Genomic DNA, 20006 nt, shown 5'->3' with positions numbered 1-20006 from the left:
CAAAACACTGCATGGAGCTCCAGGACGTTGATATGGAGGGACTTCTCCGTCGGAAGCCAAAGGCCTCTCGCGTGCAGATTTTCGGTGTGCGCTCCGCACCCTTCCAGGGAGGCATCCATGGTCACTGTCTTCTGGTGGCCCGGGGTCTGGAAGTCCATGCCCGTCAGATGCGCGCGTGTGCCCCACCACCGGATTGCTCGTCGGAAACTCTCGTCGAGTGTGATCCTGTCCTCGAAGCTGCCCGTCGTCTGGATCCAGCGAGCGTCCAGGAACTCCTGTAACGGGCGCATCTGAAGCCTGCACAGGCGGATGAGATAAATGCAAGAAGACATAATTCCGAGGAGGGATTTGATGGACCTCACCCTGGCCGCGTCCGCAACCAGAATCCACTGCACCTTGCCCAAGATGGCCCTCGTCCTTTCCTCCGACGGAGAGGCCAGAAGCGTCACTGTGTCGAGTTTTGCTCCCAGAAACAGTGCGTCTTGCGCGGGCACCAGGTGGGACTTGGCGTAGTTTATGGAGAATCCCAGGTCCGTGAGTAGTTGGACGGTCCTCTCCGTGTGCTCTGCGGCGCGCTCCCTTGTCTTTGCACGGATGAGCCAGTCGTCCAGGTAGGGGTAGACGTGGATCCCCTCCAAGCGCAGCCGTGCCGCCACCGGTGCAAGGCACTTGGTGAACACCCTGGGTGCCGACCTCAATCCGAAGGGAAGGGCTCTGAACTGGTAGTGACGCCCTTGGACCACGAATCTGAGAAACTTTCGGTGTCCCTTTAGGATGGGGATATGGAAGTAAGCATCCTCCAAATCCAACGACGACAGGAAATCGCCGTCCTCCAGCTGACCCAGGACGTGCTGGAGGGTGACCATCCGGAACTTCTGTGCCTTGATGAATTTGTTCATTCGTCGTAGGTCCAGGATGGGACGCCATCCTCCTGTCCTCCTCTTCACGAGGAAGTATCTTGAGTAAACTCCGGAGCCCCGAAGCCTCTTTGAGACATGCTCGATGGCGCCTTTCTTGAGCATCGCCTTTACTTCCAAGAGAAGTTGAGGGACGAGAAGTTGAGGGACGTGATGTTCCTTCCTGGCCACGGGGAGGACGCGCGGTCACTTCTTTAGAAACTCGAGCGCGTGACACTGGGCCAGGGCGTCCAGCACCCAACGGTCGGTGGAGATGGATTCCCACACGCTGACGAAGTTCGCCAGCCGGCCTCCCACCGGGATGCTTCGGTGGGGGCCTGACCCCACGGCCGGTTCAGTCCTGCTTCGACGAGGCTTTGCCGCCTTGTCCTCCCTGGCGACGATGGCGGGGTCCGCCCGACTTGCCTCGTCCCCTGTAGGCTTCCTGTGACGACGAACGGGCCGCTTGACGGCAGGTGGAATATCCACCGCCGGAACCTTTTGAGGCACCCTGCTTGTCTCCGGTGCTCCGAAAGGGCGGCCGTCGTTGCTGGAGAACACCAAGAACCCGGGCCGTCTCAGTGTCCGTCTTGATGGCTTGCAGGGAATCGTCCACTGTTTTCCCAAATAGGTTGCTCCCGTCGAACGGCATGTCCAAAACTGTGGTCTGCACGTCCTGCGGGAAGTCTGTTGCCTTGAGCCATCCACGCCGTCTAAGGCACACGCCGTTGCCCAACTGGCGAAACCCAGTGTCAGCGATGTTCGTCGCTATCGTAATGGCGTGGTCCGACGCCACTTCTCCTTCCTGCAAGATCTCTAGGGCCTCTGCCCTCTTGTCGTCCGGTAGGAAGTCCAGCAGGGGGACGATCTTGTACCACAACTCCCTGTCGTAGCGGGCTACGATAGCCAAGGCGTTGGCAGCCTTAATCGTCGTCGCTGCCGATGAGATGACTCTGCGTCCCATCGTGGCCAATTTCTTTCCCTCGCCGTCCGGGGGGAGGTTGGCGTAGAGGCCGATGCCCCCCCCCCCCCGCTTTCTTCCTGCCCGCCGCGGAGACGACCGAGTCCGGGGTCAGCTGTGCCCAAAGGCACGAGGGGGCCGCGTCCGGGACCCGGTACATCTTCTCGTACCGATCCCTTCTCGCAGGCGTTGTGGATGGGTTCTTGAGGAGGGCGAGACCCTCATCCCAGATATTGTCCAGTAGAGGTACAGCGAGGAGCGTCTTCCTCTTGGTCTCGCGCCGTTGATAAAGGAAACCTTCCTTCTTCTTCTCTTCCGGGCAGAGCTGGAAAAGCTTGGATGCCCTGGCGATCATGGCATGAAACGATCCAATCTCCTCGGGCGGGGAAGCCCGGGGAGGAGGTGACGACGGAAGATCCTCGTCGTAAACTTCATCGTCTGTACCCGTCGCGGCCGTGTCCGTCCCCGTATCATCCCCACGGGTCATGGACGGGGAGGAGGGCTGAGCAGGGCACGATGTTTGAAAAGGAGGTGGAGGATGAATCCTTCTTCTCTTAGGAGGAGGGCTCCCAGAAGGGCCTGGCTCCGGGTCCCCCGTGGGGAGCGGTTCCTCCGTTGGTGGTAACGGCAATCTCGTCCTTATCTCCGAGCATAAGGACTGTATAGCCAACAAAATGGCCGCCGAGTTGTCTTGCGGCACTGGTTGAGGGGGTTCCGACGGGCGGTCAGGAACCTCGTCGGCACCCTCGACGTTCTCGTCATCTCCTTCGTCAGGGTCCCTCCCGACGGGCTGGTCTTCTTCCACGCCAATGCCGTGGCTTAAGACTTTGATCAGCTCCTCTTCAGAGGTTGAGGCCAAATCCACGATGGCCTCCTGCCCCCCCCTTTTTCTTCTCTGTCGGAGGTTTCATGGGGGTCCTGTCGATGGGCTTGAAAGAGGACTCCCTCCGCGGTGGTAGGGAGACTCTGGGCCCCGAGGTTGCCTCCACCGGTGTAGCCTCCACAGGCTGAGCCAGGGCCGCCGCGACTATCTCGATAGAGGCCTTGGCAGGGTGGATCAAGGCTTTCACCACCTTAGGTGCGCTCACCGCCTTCTCCTTGGGGGGAGGGTCACCACCTCGCTCCCCCTCCGATGGGGCCTTCGAGCTCGACCAGGGCCTCTCCAGAAGCTTCGCCGGGTGCTCGGACTTCCTCTTACCCGAGCCAGAGCGGTGGCTCGTGGTTGATGGCGCCGGGGAGGTTGCGCCCTGCCTGGCAACCGAAGAGCCCGACCGTTCGGAGCTCCTGGTGCCAGCGGACTCGCGGTGCTTGGCCTTCTGTTGGGCCCCCGTCGCCGGGGCGCCCTCAAAGGTCTTAGAAGACCGCCCGGACTTCTTCTTTTTCTCGCCCGACGGACTCTTCCCTTCCAGCCAGTTGGCGAGACGCAGATGGCGGTCCTTCATGGTCCGCTCCGACATGTTACCGCAAAACGCACAGTCCTTCTCCACGTGCATCTTATCCTCATGCAGGCAGTAGAGGCAAAGGGAGTGTTCGTCCTCCTTGAAGACATTCTGAAGCTGGCATCCAGGGCAGACCCTGAACAGCTTCTTGGGCGTCGAGCTTCCCTTCTCCTGGGCCATGTCCGAGATGGGCCTGAGAAACTTCTGGAGTCCTCCAAAAGCGTGGCTCGACGAAATCTTCACCCTTGAGGGGCGTAGAAGAATCCGACACGGGTCCCCGTTGATCGGATAAAGAAACGGTGGAGCTTGAGGCTCTTTTGACCGAAAAAGAGAGAATTTTCCTATGAAAAAGCACGAAAACGCACTAAAGCTTGAGAGCAATAGCACGAGGATCCCAACACTTGAACGTGCGGTAGAAATCTGAGGATGGCTGCCAGAGGCGGGGCTTAGGGAGATGGCAGTCATTGGCTGTGGTCAGTATGACGCAGAGATCAGTGATTGGTTACTACTACGAAAGACAGATCAGAAACGAAACTGATACTGATTTTTCTTTACCGAGGATTCCCAGCCTGACGACGGGGAATATTCATGAGCATGTGAATCCACACCAGACCCCATGCTGGAGAAAGGGCATGACTGCGTAGGGCCAAAGCAATGACAAGTGACGGGTGAAATCCGCTTTGAGGGCCATGTCTAATGCACCCGTATTTCATTGCTCTGGGGCACCCTAATTAATTAGATATACCACTGTATTGTGGTAGGGCACCATCTGGCTCATGTGAAGCTCCCCAGAAACGCTTGTATGAAACATGACATATGATGTCTTTTATGATTGGTCCCAGAGATCTACTTATGTTTATTTTTTACTGGCCTAACGTGGAATTATAAGACTATGATCTGTGTAGACAACAGCTAGTGATGGTTATTTGATATTTTATAGGAATTCATGTTTTATTTTGTGGTCTGTACTTTTATCAATGGTGTCGTGATTTTGATGTATTATCGTTTTTTAATAACTACAAATTGTAATGTTTTATGCTTTTATGGCAACCGCCCAATAAAGCTGTGTTAAAATTAAATTGAAAAGATCAAGGCCCAGCCTGGGCAGTATGGTGACCAGGGGCAGATGCTATATGGCCTTCACCTCTGAGCTGCATATGGGCACCCCCAATAAGAGAACCAGTGGTAGATTTAAAAAAAATCCAAGAATTGTATGAAGTGGGACTGACTAGGGCTGGCCAAATGTGGAGCAAGTGTGTGTTCATATCCCAGACAGTCCTAGAACAAGCGCTGCAGGTACACAACATCTCCCCACTCATCTATCACAGTTTAGATGAGTTCTATCCGACATTGCTGGAAAGACCAATTGAACAGGTCCTTAACCTCCTTTGAGGGCATTCTTGATTCCTTGATTTGCATACTGGCAGAAAGGGGTTAATGTTACAAATATATACAGACTTGTTAACAAGAGGTCAGCTAGCCCCTCCTCCCCCCGCCATACTTAGACCAGCTGGGAAAAAGACTTAGTGCTGCAGGGAGGTATAGAGATCTGGCCCAGCTTGTGCAGGGCGTTTGGTCATGGTTAGGGGAGTTTTCCTAAATTCCTACTGGCATTAAGACTTTAGTAAGCTATCCCAATGGTTTGTAGATCCCCAACTCTTAGTATCAGTCTATACTAGCTTAGGACCTTGGTAGAGGAACAAAGCAGTCAGGGTTATCTTAAGAGGAAGATGTGAGCTGTAGGCAAGTACTCTGAATCTTAGCTAGACAGGCACAGCAAAGAAACATTTACACATATATTTATATAAAAGACATTTATTATATTTACACCAGGATCCCTTTCAATGTTTCAGACATTTACGATAGAACACTTAGGAATAATAGAGAACACACTTCAAAGGGCACTTTCAGTTTTGTATTTGTTCGTGGTTACATTTGTAGCAATGTTAAAAACGGAAAAGACAAGGTTATCGTATTATCGGTAATTGCGTACTCATGTGCTTTTCAACAGGTCCCATGGTAATGCATTTACTCTGCAAACACATATAGGAAAGTCACTTAAAGGGAGGAAAATAAGTGGTTAGTGCAACATGAGCTAAGTGCAAGGTTGTAGAGACGGTTTCTTCGCCTGGAAAGTCTTTTAAGTCCAAAAAATGCAACCCTAGCTAAAGGCAGTTCACAGAGGACTTGAAGTCTTCACAAACAGTGAATAATGAAGAGTTCCTGCAGATTTCTTCTATTGATGCAGCAAGTTTGCAACTAACAAAGGACACTTAAAAATGGACTTGACAAAGGGACACAAGCAGCAGCTTGTGTCGGAGGTAAGAGGGGGTTGCACTCCAACGCTCTGGAGCGACTTCTTGGAATCAGGTAAGCAATAGCTTTTTCCCCACAGTACCTTTGGTTTGAAGAAAGTGTTCGTGTTGGCTTCTCCGTGATGTGGCAGCTCTGGCCATGGCCTCCTGATTCCTTGGTCTGGTGATGAAACGAAGGACAATAGACAGTGTCTTTCAGCAGCAGCAGCAGTCTCGAGGGAGGACGTGCAGCACGACTTTCAGCAACTTCTTCTGCGGTTTTGGTGCCTTTTCAGAAGCACCAACAAAGGACACAGCAGATCGCCCAGTCAATCTTCTTAGCTTCCTGCAGTCCCACACTCTGGTGAGGGTGTCTGGGCGAGTTGGAACGGATCTCTAGTGTCTCCTTACGGGTTCAGCAAAGATTTGGACAGATTCGGCCTTTCCACGACGATGCACCCGAAATGGGCATCCGGTATTGGGGTTCTGTAGCTCTGGAAACTCCTAGGACCTCGGTAGATGGCTTGTTTTCAAAGTTCATCTTGGGACTGGTTGTTCCGACTAGCCAAAGGGAAGGAGTTGTCCTCTTCGGGGCGCCTCTGTCGCATAGAAAACAGGGTCAGGACAGCAGTGGTCGCTTCACAATCTTGCAAAGGGTCTGTAGGCATCTCTGGTCGTCTTCTTCTTTGGTTACTTCACTTTCCTGTGGTCGACTTGATTTACACTCCAGAAGCCTCAACTTTTATACAGTTCCAACACACCCCTCTGCAATCTCTCTCAGCATTTTACAGAAAGGGGCGTTTGGCTGTCCAATTAGGACAGCCAGACCCTCTGTGGGAGTTGGACCTATTCAGGCGCTCTGGCAGACAAAGGGGGTGGAAAACTCCTACCCCCCACTTCCTGACTGGCCAGACACTCTGGAGCCTAGGCTGGGATACATGCTGGTTCCCGCCAAAGGCAAAAACACACGCATACCTTCTCACCCCCTCCAAAAATGGCAGAAAAAGGGCTAACAAAGAACAGCCACGCTAGTAAAGGGAGGCCCCAAGTTGGTAATTTGGTGCCCCTATTGTGAACTACTGAGGCAATGGACATAGCCTGTGGTATAAATTACACACAATAGTTGGTAGAACATGTCCACTACCACCAGCCATAACTAGGTGATTGTCTATGTGGCTAAAAAGTCACAGGAGCAGAGAAAAGGGGGATACTAAGTATCCCTTTGGCACCCCACTGAAGGTGGTGTGTGCCAATCTCTCAGACTATAGTTTTGGGAGTGATGCAGAGTATCTCTCTATCCTTAAGAACTGTAGTTACTTGAGGATATAGAAAAAGAATCTTAAAGGAGGACCAAAAAGGGTCTCCAGCAACACTGCCCATAAGGAGCAATGTGCTGAAATGGTAAAATATAGATGCCTTTAAGAGCTATGGAGCAGAGAGACTCCATAGTACAGGTTGAATATAAAGAATAGAGTTCCAAAAGAGCCCACAAGAATGAATGAGTGGAAAAAGGCTACACCCATTCAGGATTGAAAGAAAAGGGACCAGAAGTCCAGCAAAAAGTGCTGGGGGTCTCATTAGGAGAGGCGATGAAGCACAAACATGATAAATCTCCCTAACAGCCATCAACAGTTGCAATGCAGTATACAATGTTGAATTGTAAGATCCTGTTTCGCTGCCACCTGACTCCGCTCAGGCTTTCGAAAATGTATGCAGGAGTCAGTCCTATTTGCTTGAGGGGCTGCTTCCAGGTCTCAGATTACTGGCATCAATGGTGGAGTTGCCCAAAGGCGCAGACCTATTGGAAGGAGGTGTTGGGTTGGGTTCACGCTATTAAAAAGATAGACAGAGTATGCTCCTCTATTACTGCTATTCAAGGTTGAAAGGAGAGACTAGTACTATTATTTGCTACCCCACATGCCTCTGAATCTTTTTCTGACAGCAAGAGCATGCTAAGCGCAACAATGGAAAAGAACACCCTTCTGTCCAAGATGGACTGGCTCAACAAAGCATTTGACATTTACAAAATGGAGAGCCTCACGGCAACCCTCATGGAAACACACACTTATGAAGGCTGAATTGCTCCCATTCATGGAATTTTACAGGAAAGAGAAACCGGGGAGGGACCAGTCACGAACACAAAGTGAACTCTTGGACATTCATTTTTTTTCACGACTTCTAATAACACCACTGCCGCCTCGAATGAGATACAATAGTGAGGAAATACCAGAAAGACCCTTTAAGCATCAAGAGAAACTTGATTTGTCAATTTGCCTTCTTAAATACTTTACTTATCAGCACCACAAGCCCCCGTTTCGGGCAGCAAACATAACCCTGTGTCATTAAAGTTTGGGAAGGGAAATATATTCTCGTGTTAGCTTCCAGAACGTCACTACGCTTCCAATAATGCATCATTGCCACAGGAGATTCCATTATAATTTCGTTACACTGCACACAGTAAAGTTGGTAAATGACGAGCATGACTGTATTGTTTCTTTAAAGGATCCATGCTGTCGCTTTGGTGTGCATTATCATTGTCCGTTGTTTATGATTATTTAGCTGGAAAAAAGAATAAACAAATCTATAAAAAAGAAAAGCTGGACCACCATGCTGGATTCCTTTTCTGCATCACACGCGCATGGGAGGGATAAGGCTCCACAGTTGTCCTGGGTGCTCCACGACACTGTCAGCAGATTCTATACTGAGCGTGACTTGTTTGTCAAGTCTGCACCATGACACTCCCGCTGAGGGGAAGTCACATTGCATTTGAGTACCGCTGCAGCTTCAGACCAGGGCAAGATGTGAGGGTACGACATCCTTTCATCGCCTGCCTGTTCATACCCAGGCTTTTTAACGTGCACATTCCATCGAATGTGCTCATCGAATTTTTTAAGGGGTTGAGGGGTGGGGGGTGGGAAAGGGTAGATAAGGGTTTGGGAAGGTGGTCAATAGCAAAAAATAAGTGTGGGAGGGGGTTGAGTGGGTACCCCGGGCGGGTGGGTACCCCCCCCCCCCCCAAAAAAAACGAAAAAAAAAAAACGAGCACATTCAATGGAATGTGCACATTAAAACGCCTGGGGATGAACAAGCAGGTGATGAAATGACATGGAACCGATGATTTAGTGTAGTACATGTGGCAAGCACCTCCCTCGGGGTGTTGAGGGCGTGACCAGGGAATTCTCGCCACGCCTGCATAACTGCAGGTGGTGCTAAATAAAATTCAGGTAAGCCCTGCATTCTGCTCTCCCACACCAAACCCCCGCTTCTAGATAATACGGCCACATTGTTAACTTTCCACCCCATCGGCACAGACACCCTCATTGCCAAAACAATACTTGCACACCTCTTGGATGACGCATACCCATTTCAAGCCACATCCAATTGCATCACGACCCTCACACTGCAAAAAATCTTTCCCACCTCAAAAAACCATCTCCTGACCACAAGCTCCCAGAAAACTACAGCTCCACTACTATCCTGCCACACCTTGCCAGAATCATTGAATGCGTCATGGAACTACAACAACACATTACTACAAACAACCCCTTCCAATCTGTATTTCGACCTGGACACAGCACCGAGACCACTGCACTTCACATCCTCAATGACCTCCACAACATCACAAACAAAGGATACACAGCCCTATTCTTACATCTGAATCTCTCTGTAGCCTTTGACACCATCAGCCACACCATTCTACTCAACCTCCTATCCCCCAGGATGACTCTCTTAGATAGATCCTAGGCAAACAAAAAACATCCAGCATCCATTTCAAGCAATATGCAAAGGACATGTAAATATACTTCCAAATCTCATCCCCTTAACACCTCTACATCCTCCTATCTCTCCACTATCACCACTGAGATGCCTACCCACTTCCTCAAGCTCAACCCTTCAGAAACAGAATACCTCCTTATCTGCCTCCCAGGCACACTCCCAACCTCAGACCCTGTATCAAAGAACTTAGCACAGACAATCCACAAATATCCCTCTCCATACCAATAAAATCCATCGGCTTCACCAACAAACACCACTTTTCCTTCAAATACCACACTGCGTCTGTCACCAAAACATGCAATCTGATTCCAAGATGGCCGCCGGCACTGAGTAGATGTGCCGACGGCGCTCTCCTGTCCCGGCTGATGTGAGATGCCCACCGCCCCATCAACAGGCTTCAGTAGTGGCCATGAAAGACCCTTGGGGAGTGAAGAAGTGGAGCAGAGCTGACGGGTGGTGTCAGGCAGCCGGTGCAGCACTCTGGGAGCGGCGCTGTCGAGAAGGGAGCCGTCGGGAGGAGTAGGCGCAAAAGAGCCAGGGCGGCGAGGGGCGGCATCGAGAGGGCCGGTAGGCTCTAGGGAGAAAGGTGCATTGAGGAGAGTGAGCCGCAAGCCCGACGGAACTCTGGAAGCGGGTTGCAGGAGCGGGTGAGCCCGCGGAAGCAGCTTCATGGTCCGCCCCCCCCCCGTGACGAGAGGGAGAAGTACACCTGGAGGGGCCGCGGCAGTACAGTGCTGATTTGAGATGTGCCATTGAGAGCAGGAAGGAGAAGGACCTCCGTGGAGTTACAGGCGCGGCGGGGCATCGGAGGGGCCAAGCGGGAGCGGGAGAGCTGGTGAAGGCGATACGGAGACACGCCCGCCCCTGCTGACATGGCGGCACTCCATGACTGAGAGGTCTGCCGCACGTGACACCCTGCATCGCCATACCAAGTGAGTAGGAGCAGTGGCGGGAAAGCTAGTGACGAGCGGGAGACTACCAGCGGATAATTAGAGACCCGGAAAGCGAGTGGAGGCCAGGGAAGCGGCCCGGGGCAGAGGGCGAGAGCCGCCCCCCCGTCTAGTGCCCTCCGAGAGGCAGGTGCTTTGTAGAGTCCCGTGGCAGGTGGAGGAGAGGTCATGGGTCGTGCAGCGAGGCAACAGGGCGCCGACTGCCGAGAAGTGCGGCCTTGAGGTGGATACGGTGTCAGGCCCGATTAGCTTTCCCTGGCCCCCCTGGAGTGGAGAAGAACCCGGCTCGAGAGCTGCATGGAAGCGGGATACCCCCATGTTGTTTGAGGAGGATCTGAGTAAGGGGACAGAGCGGAACTGCCTAGGGGAAAAGCAAGGACTGGCATAATCTAGGAAGCCTCAGCTGAGGGTGCAAGAGAAGGTTGTATACGAATTGTTCGTTTTACAACTGTTCGAATTACAATTGACCTTTTCACAATTGACCGAATTGTGAAGGTCAATTGTAACATATATGATGGGGGGAAACCCCCACAACCCCCCACCCAACGCCAAACCCTATATATATCAATTGTGAAAAGGTCAATTGTGACCCTTTAAGTTCAGTCAATTGTTCATTCGAACAATTGTAAACCAACAATTTGGGTAATACCCAAGAGAAGCGGCATTTGGCAATTCATCACCCCTCCTCGGCAAAGCACGGCGGGTAAAACATCTAAGGAGGATCGCAGTGGCAGAAAGCCTTGACCCTTTGTGGCATTAAATTCCGGCCCTTTCAGGCATAGTGGGGGGGCAGCGGAGCAACGCTTTCCTACGGTCTGCCTTTCAGGAACACTATATAGGCATAAGTTTTGGGGAACTGAGCAACATGACCACCAATACCTAAAGTAAAGGGGGGAAAGTGGTTCAAGCCATGGGTGACACAGTGGGCACGCTCCCTGCAATCTGGCCAGTGTATACCCCGAGGGAAGGCCCTGGGTCATCTCGTGAGACGGTCGGGGAGGATTCTGAGCAGGGAGTTTCGGAGGAACAGCCGGTGATGTCCAGACAGGAATTCCTGGGGGAGCTGCACGCATTTACAATGAACTTGGCAAAGACTTTCCAGGACCAATTTCAACTGATGAGAGCAGACTTGAATGAAGCCCTAGGAGAGATAAAACAACTGGGGGAAAGGACAGACACTCTGGAAAAAGGCCTCCAAGAAGTAGTGGATGAAACTACAGCTAACAGTGAAGCCTTAGATAGGTTGGACGTGGCTACAAGAAATCTTGATGTCCAAATGGAAGATTTGGAGAATAGATCCCGAAGGATCAATATCAGAGTGAAATTGCTGCAGGAGTCGGTGTTAGACAAGGACTTGAAAGCGGTGCTTCAAAGCATTTTTGCCGACATCCTGGATGAGGGGAACCCTGAGAGGGTTGAGCTAGACCGAGTACATAGAGCTGGACAGATGACCAAAGGCCAAATGGCGAGACCTAGAGAGGTCCTGGCAGCTTTTGCTAGATACACCCAGAAGGAGGCATTTCTTCGAGCGGCACAGCAGCGGGAGCCCATTATGTTCAAGGGGCAGCAGATCGCATTATTTCAGGACTTGGCGAGTAGCACGCTCATGAAAAGGAGACAAATGGGCCCACTGTTAAAGGTTTTAAACGAGAAGGACATACGGTACAAATGGACTTTCCCGTTTGGCCTGCTCTTTGAATGGGTGGGAGCCCAGAAGCGTATTACATCCCTACAGGAAGGGGCTGATCTCCTTCGAATAGAGTTTGAGGAAACTCCTCTGAGCGCAGGTGCACAGGGCGCGACGGTTCGCACCAGGATGAAACCCTGGAGATGGACGACAGTAGGAGAGAAAAGGAGAAGAAGTGGCAAGGATGGCAAGAAGCAGCGAAAAGGAAATTCAAGTGAAGAGAGGAACGGGACATCCATTGACTCCTGAATTACGAAGGCGGTAAAAAGGGGTGGTGGGCCTCTAAAAGGATAACTTTAGTCATGGGTCATAGGAGGAGCAACCAATTTGGGTACAGAAAGGGAGGAGATGCCCAAGTTAGGAGTGGTGAGCAAGCGGGAAGAGGGTGTCCTTCCAGGGAGGGAGGGGAAAGGGGGAGGAGGGGATGAGACAAGGGGAGGGGGCGGACGAGTCATTCAAAGAGGGGAGGGGAGAGAGGACAGTAGCTCATAGTAAGGCCCAAGTCTCAAGTTCTAACTCCTTAAGTGGTTAACGCATAATGTGAGAGGGCTGAACTCCCCACTAAAGAGGAAAAAGTTGGAGCACTTTGCGAGAAAGGAAAGACCCGACATTATGGGGCTCCAGGAAACGCACCTTGTATTCAAGGACCAGGGAAGGTTGAAGCTGCGGGGATTTTCATGCCTCAGGGCATAGTAAAAGAAGGGGGGTAGCTCTGGCCATTAGGACCACGGTTGACTTCAGAGTTGAAGCAGTGACGAGAGATAGAGGGGAGATACATTGTGGTCGGGGGGAAATATCAGGATGCCCCTTACACAATTACGGTTGTATATGGCCCTAACTCTGGTCAGGAACAGTTTTTGCTGCGGGTCCTGAAAGTATTAAAAGAACATTCTTGGGGCAGATTGTTTTGATGGGAGCCTTGCATATCGCTTGGGATAGGGAGAGGGACAGAAATTGTAAACAAGTGAGGGATCGGGGGGCGGTGATGTCGGCTGAATTGAAGGAAAAGATCGGTAGGCTGGGATTGAGGGATGTATGGAGAGAACTAAAGGGCGAAGAGGAGGGTTACACCTTCTTATCTGGAGTTCATGGATCGCAATCCAGAATGGTGGGAGGCATTTGTGAGGTGAATGCGGGACTGTAGAAATAGCGGACCATAAGATAGTGTTGGCGGTTCTGGAAATGGGTAGAAGGGTGAGGGAAGTATGGGGCTGGAAGTTTCCAAGGGCAGTCCCAAGAGACCCGGAAGTTCAGGGGGACATCGAAGAGAAGATTAGGGTCTTCTTTGCTGTTAATAGGAAGGAGGATACGGGGGAGGAGGTACGGTGGGACGCATTCAAGGCTACTATCAGGGGGGACCTAATTGCAGCAACTGCTTTTCGCGTGAAACAATTGAAGGCTTTGGAGGCCCAATTAGAGCCTGAGGTGGAAGCGGCTAGACAGGCAGCGGGTATGACCCCATCCCGGGTAGCCATGCGGGAATACAGAAAAGCGTTGGGACAGTTAGAACTTTTGCGTACTAAAAAGTCAGAGGGTGCACTGTTAGCAGGGTGAGACAAAAATATTATGCGAAGGCAAATAAGGCTGATACGCTTTCAGCAAGGCTACTCAGGGGAAAAGGGCAAAAAATGCCATTACAGCGTTGAAATTGGGCTCTAGGGAAAGGGTCACAAAGCGGGAAGAAATGCAGGAGGCTATAGCGGGGTACTATGACTCCCTTTATGCATCCCACACCCCCTTAGCGATAAGCAGGAAAAGTTTTTACAATCTGTACAGCTACAGGAAATTGTTAGGGAGACGAGGGAAGCCCTAAACCGAGAAATCACGGAAGAAGAAGTTCATGGGGTGATTAGAGTCCTCCCAATAAACAAAGCCCCAGGCCCTGACGGTTACACTGCAGCATTTTATAAACTGTTTATGACGCAGCTGGCCCCGCAAATGACTGCTCTATTCATTTAGTTTCAGCAGACAGGTAAAATGGTCCCGTCCATGGAGGAAGCAAAGGTGACCCTTGTTCTTAAACCACATAAGGACCCGGAAGAGAGAGCAGCCTATCGCCCCATTGCCTTGATCAATATCGATGCCAAGATATATACACAAATTCTGGCTAACAGGCTGGATGCCATTCTCCCTTTTTTGATACACCCCGATCAAGCAGGTTTCGTCAAAGGCCGGCAAACCGCAGACGATATCAGGCGGGTGGCCCATTTAGTCGAAAAGGTCCAGCAAACGAACACACTTGCGGTCCTGGTGGCACTCGAAGCGGAAAAAGCTTTCAACCGCGTGGAGTGGTCCTTTCTGTTCCGAGTAATGGAAAAGATGTGCATTGGGGGGGAATTTCTGACAATGGTTCAGGCCAATTACCAAGCCCCGTCAATTAGAATAATGGTGAATGGGATAGCTACCAGACGGGTTAATCTACAGAGGGGAACAAAACAAGGCTGCTCGCTATTCCCAATCCTTTACGCAATTTATTTGGAACCGCTCTTGCAAGCGATTAGGGAGGCGCCGGAAATAAGGGGCATCCAGTTTGGGGGGGGGGGGGGGGACAACAGAAGGTCGCAGCCTTTGCTGATGACATGTTGCTTATGTTGACAGTACCGAGAGAATCGCTCCAAGTTAGCTTGTCCCTGTTGGAAAAGTTTGGGGAGGCCTCAGGGCTAAAGGTTAACGCTAACAAATCTGAGGTCCTAAACCGAACGCTTAGGGGAATAGAACGGGACGAGTTAAAGGGGGGCACTCATCTCCTTTGGAGCCCGGGAGGGATTAGATATTTAGGGGTGAGAATAACAGCTACTCTGGCCGAGTGGTACTCAGCGAATTTTCCCCCTCTTCTTAAGGCAATCAAGAGGGATTACCAAAGATGGTGAGGCCTTAGGGTATCTTGGTTAGAGTGGATTGCAGCGGTAAAGATGGTAACACTCCCGCGGCTGTTGTACTTATTCCAGGCGATCCCGCAGCCGGTTCCCTCAAGATTTTTTAAAGAGTTGGGGACCCAGACTAAAGAATTCGTATGGGAAGGGAAGAGACCTAGGGTGAGTGGTAGTTTGCTGATGGCTCCCAAGAGAGAAGGAGGCCTAGCGTTACCAAACTTTCGACGGTATTATGAGGTAACACAGCTAGGAATCATTAGGGAATGGTTGAAGGGGGAAGAAAGTCAGCAAGAGAAACTCGGTGAGAATGGATAGAGCGGTGGCCCACCGCAATCTATCGGAAGTGCTTTGGCTCCCCAAAGAGCATAGACCTCGGCAGCTTTACAAAAGCACTATAACCAAGTTAATGGCAGATACTTGTGATACATTGGTGGGATCTAAGGGAATCACTACGTACCCATCCCCATTTACCCCCCTTTTTGGTAATGGAGACTTCACCCCGGGTCTGGAGAAAGGAGCATTTGAGAGATGGCAGGAGGGAGGCTGTGGGAAGCTATGTGACATGTTTCGAGGAGGAGAATTGCTGTGGTTTGAAGAATGTAAATGAGAATTTGCAATACAAGAGGGAAAGATTGAGATACGCACAGATAAGACGCTGGGTACTTCATCTGGGAGTTAGGATGGCGGCAACTCGGGAACCAACACAGTTTGAAAGATTCCTACTGACCAATGTCGTAAAGAAAGGCCTAGTTTCTAATATCTATAAGATTTTAGATAGCTCGCATTCGGATCCTCAGTGGGCTTACATGCAGAATGGGAAAGGGTTCTAGGGAGAGAAATCAGTAGGGCTGAGTGGGAAAGATTGTGGAGGAGGATATCTAAATTGGCTAGAGCGTCCCAGCTCCAGGAAGCGTGGCATAAGATTTTATTCGGGTGGCACTATACCCCTGCCCGGCTTCATAAGGTGTTTCCCACAAGATCGGGTAGTTCTTGGAGGGGCTGTGGTTCGGCAGGAATAGCAGAACATATTTGGTGAAGGTGCCCTAAGATTGCATCCTTTTGGGAAGAGGTTCAAAGGGTGCAGGAGCAGGCTTTTGGCCCGGGGGACGCACAAACTCCAATACAGATCCTCTTGGGCATCCGTGGGGCCTACGAAGAGGGGGGAATCAGAGGAAGGGAGAAAGCAAAAGTGATGCTCACTCTTGCAGCTTTGTTGTTGATAGCTCAGAGATGGAAGAGCCCCGAGATCCCCATGAAACAGGATTGGCTACGGAAAATTTGGGACATAGTGGCCATGGAGTGGGCAATTTACGCCATGGAGGATAAAGTGCAAAACTTTGCTGTGGATTGGGGGGAGATTATGACTTTTCTTAAAGATGACTACAGAGTGATGTGGTGCCCGCAGCGCCTGAGACTACTTGAACTACAATAAGGTGGAGGGACTATCCAGAAGAAAGAAGATTTAGGTTTTGAATGCTCGTCACTTCGAGGGGTGGGAGGGAATGTTTTCTTTGCTTTTGACTTGTAAAATTCAATAAAAACAGTTTTAAAAAAAACATGCAATCTACAAACATGCAATCTACAACTACACCTCCTATGCAAGATCAGACACACCCTTCCCCCTGATGACTTCCACACCGCAGTCCAAGCCCTGGTTATGTCCAAGGTGGACTCAGGAAAGCTCTACTCAATGGACTGCCAGATAGCAACCTTACCCCCTGCAAGCCATACAAAATGCATCAGCAAGACTCATTCTCCAACTCATTCTACGCAACCATTCACATATCACTCTGCTCTACTGGCTGCCTGTACCTTAGAGAATTGCATGTACTGAAAAGACTGAACTTTTTATTCAAAGCCATCCACCTCAATACCCCATCCTACCTTCACAGAAAACGCAAGCCGATCACCCACACAAATACTAGACTACCATGCCAGCATCTTCTACACTTTCCATTCTGCAAACTAACATGCATACAAAACAAGCTTTTACCTACTGGGCCCCCAGAGTATGAAGCGCCCTACCTCGTCACATTCGCACAGCAGCCTCAATCACCACTTTCAGAAAGAGCCTCAAAACATACCCACGTAATCTAGCTCCTCTACTTCCCATGCTACCACTTACCTATCCTAATATTTCTATCCCATCCCGGAAACATTTTGTAGCTTCTGTTTCACCTCCCACCTTTTGAACCTCAAACTAGATTCTAAAGTGCTCCGAGAAGTCTGGCTAGGGCCAGTGGTGAACATAAAACTGACAGGATCATGAAATTGGCACGAGCACTTTGGGCCTTTTATTTGTTTCTGCTTTTTGATAGTATCCTGGTAAATCGGGCCATTCCCAAATCATGGAAAATAACATATAGTTTCCATTTTCAAGAAGGTAGACCAACTCCTTTTGCAAGTTAGCTATCACACAATCGCCCCCCTGGACGCAGACAGTAACATCTTCTCTGCCTTACTCTTAAAGGAGATTGAGGATTGGATTGCATCAACAAACCATCCATCTAAATTTCAGACATAGTTCTGGAGAGGGATTGGAACAACAGCTAATGGCATGGTGATTAACAGAATGGGCTTGCAGAAAAGGGGGCTGACCCCTTGTATGTTGCATGTGTTGACCTGACCCTTGTCTTTAATATGGTGGACAGATCTTGTCTTTGGGCAAAACCTAGTAGTTGGAATTTCCCAGCCTCCCTGTTATCCATTTTACTACACATTTATTCTGATACAAAGCTCAAGGTTAGCCAAGACACACAGGGCTCAGATTCAGAGGCTATACTGACTGTCAGGGGTCGGGGGCAGGGGTGCGTCTTAGCCCTCTGCCTCTTTAATTTATATATATCAGATCTAGGGGAGTTTTTGGACCCCATTTAGTTTATAGCTCCCAAAATTGGTTAAAAAATATGTATTTGGCTTGGCTACATGGATGATGTTCTCCTAATGGATAGAATCCCAGTGGGATTACGACGACGCCTGAATTGCTATTATGCTTATGCTTTTTAGAATAATCTACAAGTGAACACATCTAAGACCAATGTTTTGTGTTTTAATTGTGTTGGTTTGAGGTTTGAGATCATCAACATATTCCTGGTCGTTGGGTGGTAATTCACTTTGTCATGCAATCCACTAAATACCGGACTTTTACCTTGATGAGCGTACCTATAAGGGCTTCTATGCATGAAAAACCTATGGAAAGAGGAACCCAATTTGGAATTCAAAGGTGTGTCATTGCTGGAAAATGTTGCCACTTCACATTTACCCCTTTAATTTCCTTCTACAAAACCTGCGCTTTTATATGGCCTTGAGATCAGCTCCTTCTCTGAAGTATTCGACTTTAGTAAACTGGAAAGTAAAATATGGCACAAAAATCTTAACATACCCAATTGCGACCCTATAGTTATGCCAAGGTATGAACTAGGTATGATGTCCATGAGATGTATTTTCTTGTGGAAGGCAATTTTATTATTTAGGAAAAATATTATAGGGGCTTCGAACTCTCTGCTTTAATTACATTTTTATTTTATATTTTTTTATTAAACTCCTGTAACTCTACAAGCATCAAGGCGTGGTTCTCAAATTCGCAAAACAAACATTACACAAAACACGTATGAAATCCTACACAAGGAAATAATGGTACAGATTGGTTATTCAAATAAATGAGTTTTCAGATTCTTTCGAAAGGATAGGAGATCACTTTCGAGACATAGGCCTAAAGGAAGGGAACTAAATGCTTGGGAGGCCCGTTAGGCAAAAGAATTTCCATTTCCTTTCATTTTTTGGGGACGGGGGCATGTTAAAAGCAAGGTATTGCTTGATCTAAAGTTTCTGTCCGGCTTATAGAGAGTAATTCACTCTTTAAGGTAGCCAGGGGCATTGCCATAAGTTGCCTTGTGTGCAAGGACTGGAATATTAAATGGAATTCTGGCTTTGATAGGCAACCAGTGAAGTATTCTTCTGTGTTCAGAGATATGTTCTCCTCGAGGTATGTTTTTAATAATCCAAACTGCATCATTTTGTACAGTTTGAAAGATCTGCAGATCCTTTTTTGAGGCGCCCCCAAGCAGGGTGTTACAATAATCCATCCAAGATAGGATGGTAGCTCTTGCTAAAGTTTCACAATTTTTGTCTGAGATTAGCGGTCTGATTTGTCTTTAACGCTTTAAATAATGCTGAGAATTTTGAACTATTCCCTTTGCTTGGGCTTCTTAACTAATAGAGCAATCCATGTAAGTGCCCAAGGTTTTTACTCTGGATTGTGTTTCTATGATGCAGTCTTTTAATCTAATGTTAGCATACCTCGGTTCTAGTTTAGTTCTTAAATGTGTTAGGCCAAAGATCAGCAACTCTGTTTGTACTTCATTTAAGCACATCCATTGTTTTCGCATCCATTGCTTTATTATCTTAAATACAGCGTTAAATTTAGAGCTGTGCTGTTTGTAGTCTCCCGTCAGTTCCGGCAACAATTGAGTATCGTCTGCGTAATTCGTAAATATGACATTTGTATCCTCAAGCAAATCACAGAGGAGTTTCATATAAAGATTAAATACAGCTGGCAAGAGACAAGCTCCTTGTGGGACGCTGCATGTCATAGGGAAAAAGTTGGAGCGTTTCGTGCTTGGATGTTTAATTTTAAATGTAAACGTAAATGCACTTGCTAAATGGAGTGCGAGCTTAGACCTCCTTGTAACAAATCCAGTTTCTCCACAGAAGAAAATACTTGATGCAGACGGGAACGATACCTGTGATAGGAGCGGTTCTTTTAAAATGTACGATGACCTGACCCTTGAGAACAAACGGAGTGACACTCTTCCACTTTACATTTCACGCTGTCCAGATAGCCGCATTATGAGGATGTTTTTAAGAAAGAGGTTAAACCTTATCCATACACGTGAGATTCTTTTTATTGTGGGGCAGCTGTCAGAATAAGTTGTGTAGGTTTTGTAACAATGAGGTAGGTTCAGCTAAAGCAGCTTTTTATCCAGTGTAGTGCTCAGCAGGAAAAAGTACTTTTTTCTACCAAATTTGTGCATGATGTGACGTTTCGGAACAAATGTTATTTTTTGGGTTCAAATCTTGGGTGACTATTTTACACCTTTATTAATTGTGTAGATATCCTTTTTAACTTC

General features: G+C 49.1%; 1 protein-coding gene across 2 annotated transcripts in view; it reads right to left on the bottom strand.

Annotated features, from left to right (window-relative positions):
• PI4KA (phosphatidylinositol 4-kinase alpha) overlaps nt 1–20006 on the bottom strand; it is a 2470135-nt gene that overhangs the window by 879070 nt on the left and 1571059 nt on the right. The window lies entirely within an intron of this gene.

Source organism: Ambystoma mexicanum, chromosome 10 (assembly GCF_040938575.1).
Source record: "Ambystoma mexicanum isolate Mex_15411 chromosome 10, UKY_AmexF1_1, whole genome shotgun sequence".
In the NCBI taxonomy this organism is placed as follows: Eukaryota; Metazoa; Chordata; class Amphibia; order Caudata; family Ambystomatidae; genus Ambystoma; species Ambystoma mexicanum.
Note: the sequence above shows the minus strand (reverse complement) of the source record. Positions and strands in the feature narration are given on the sequence as shown.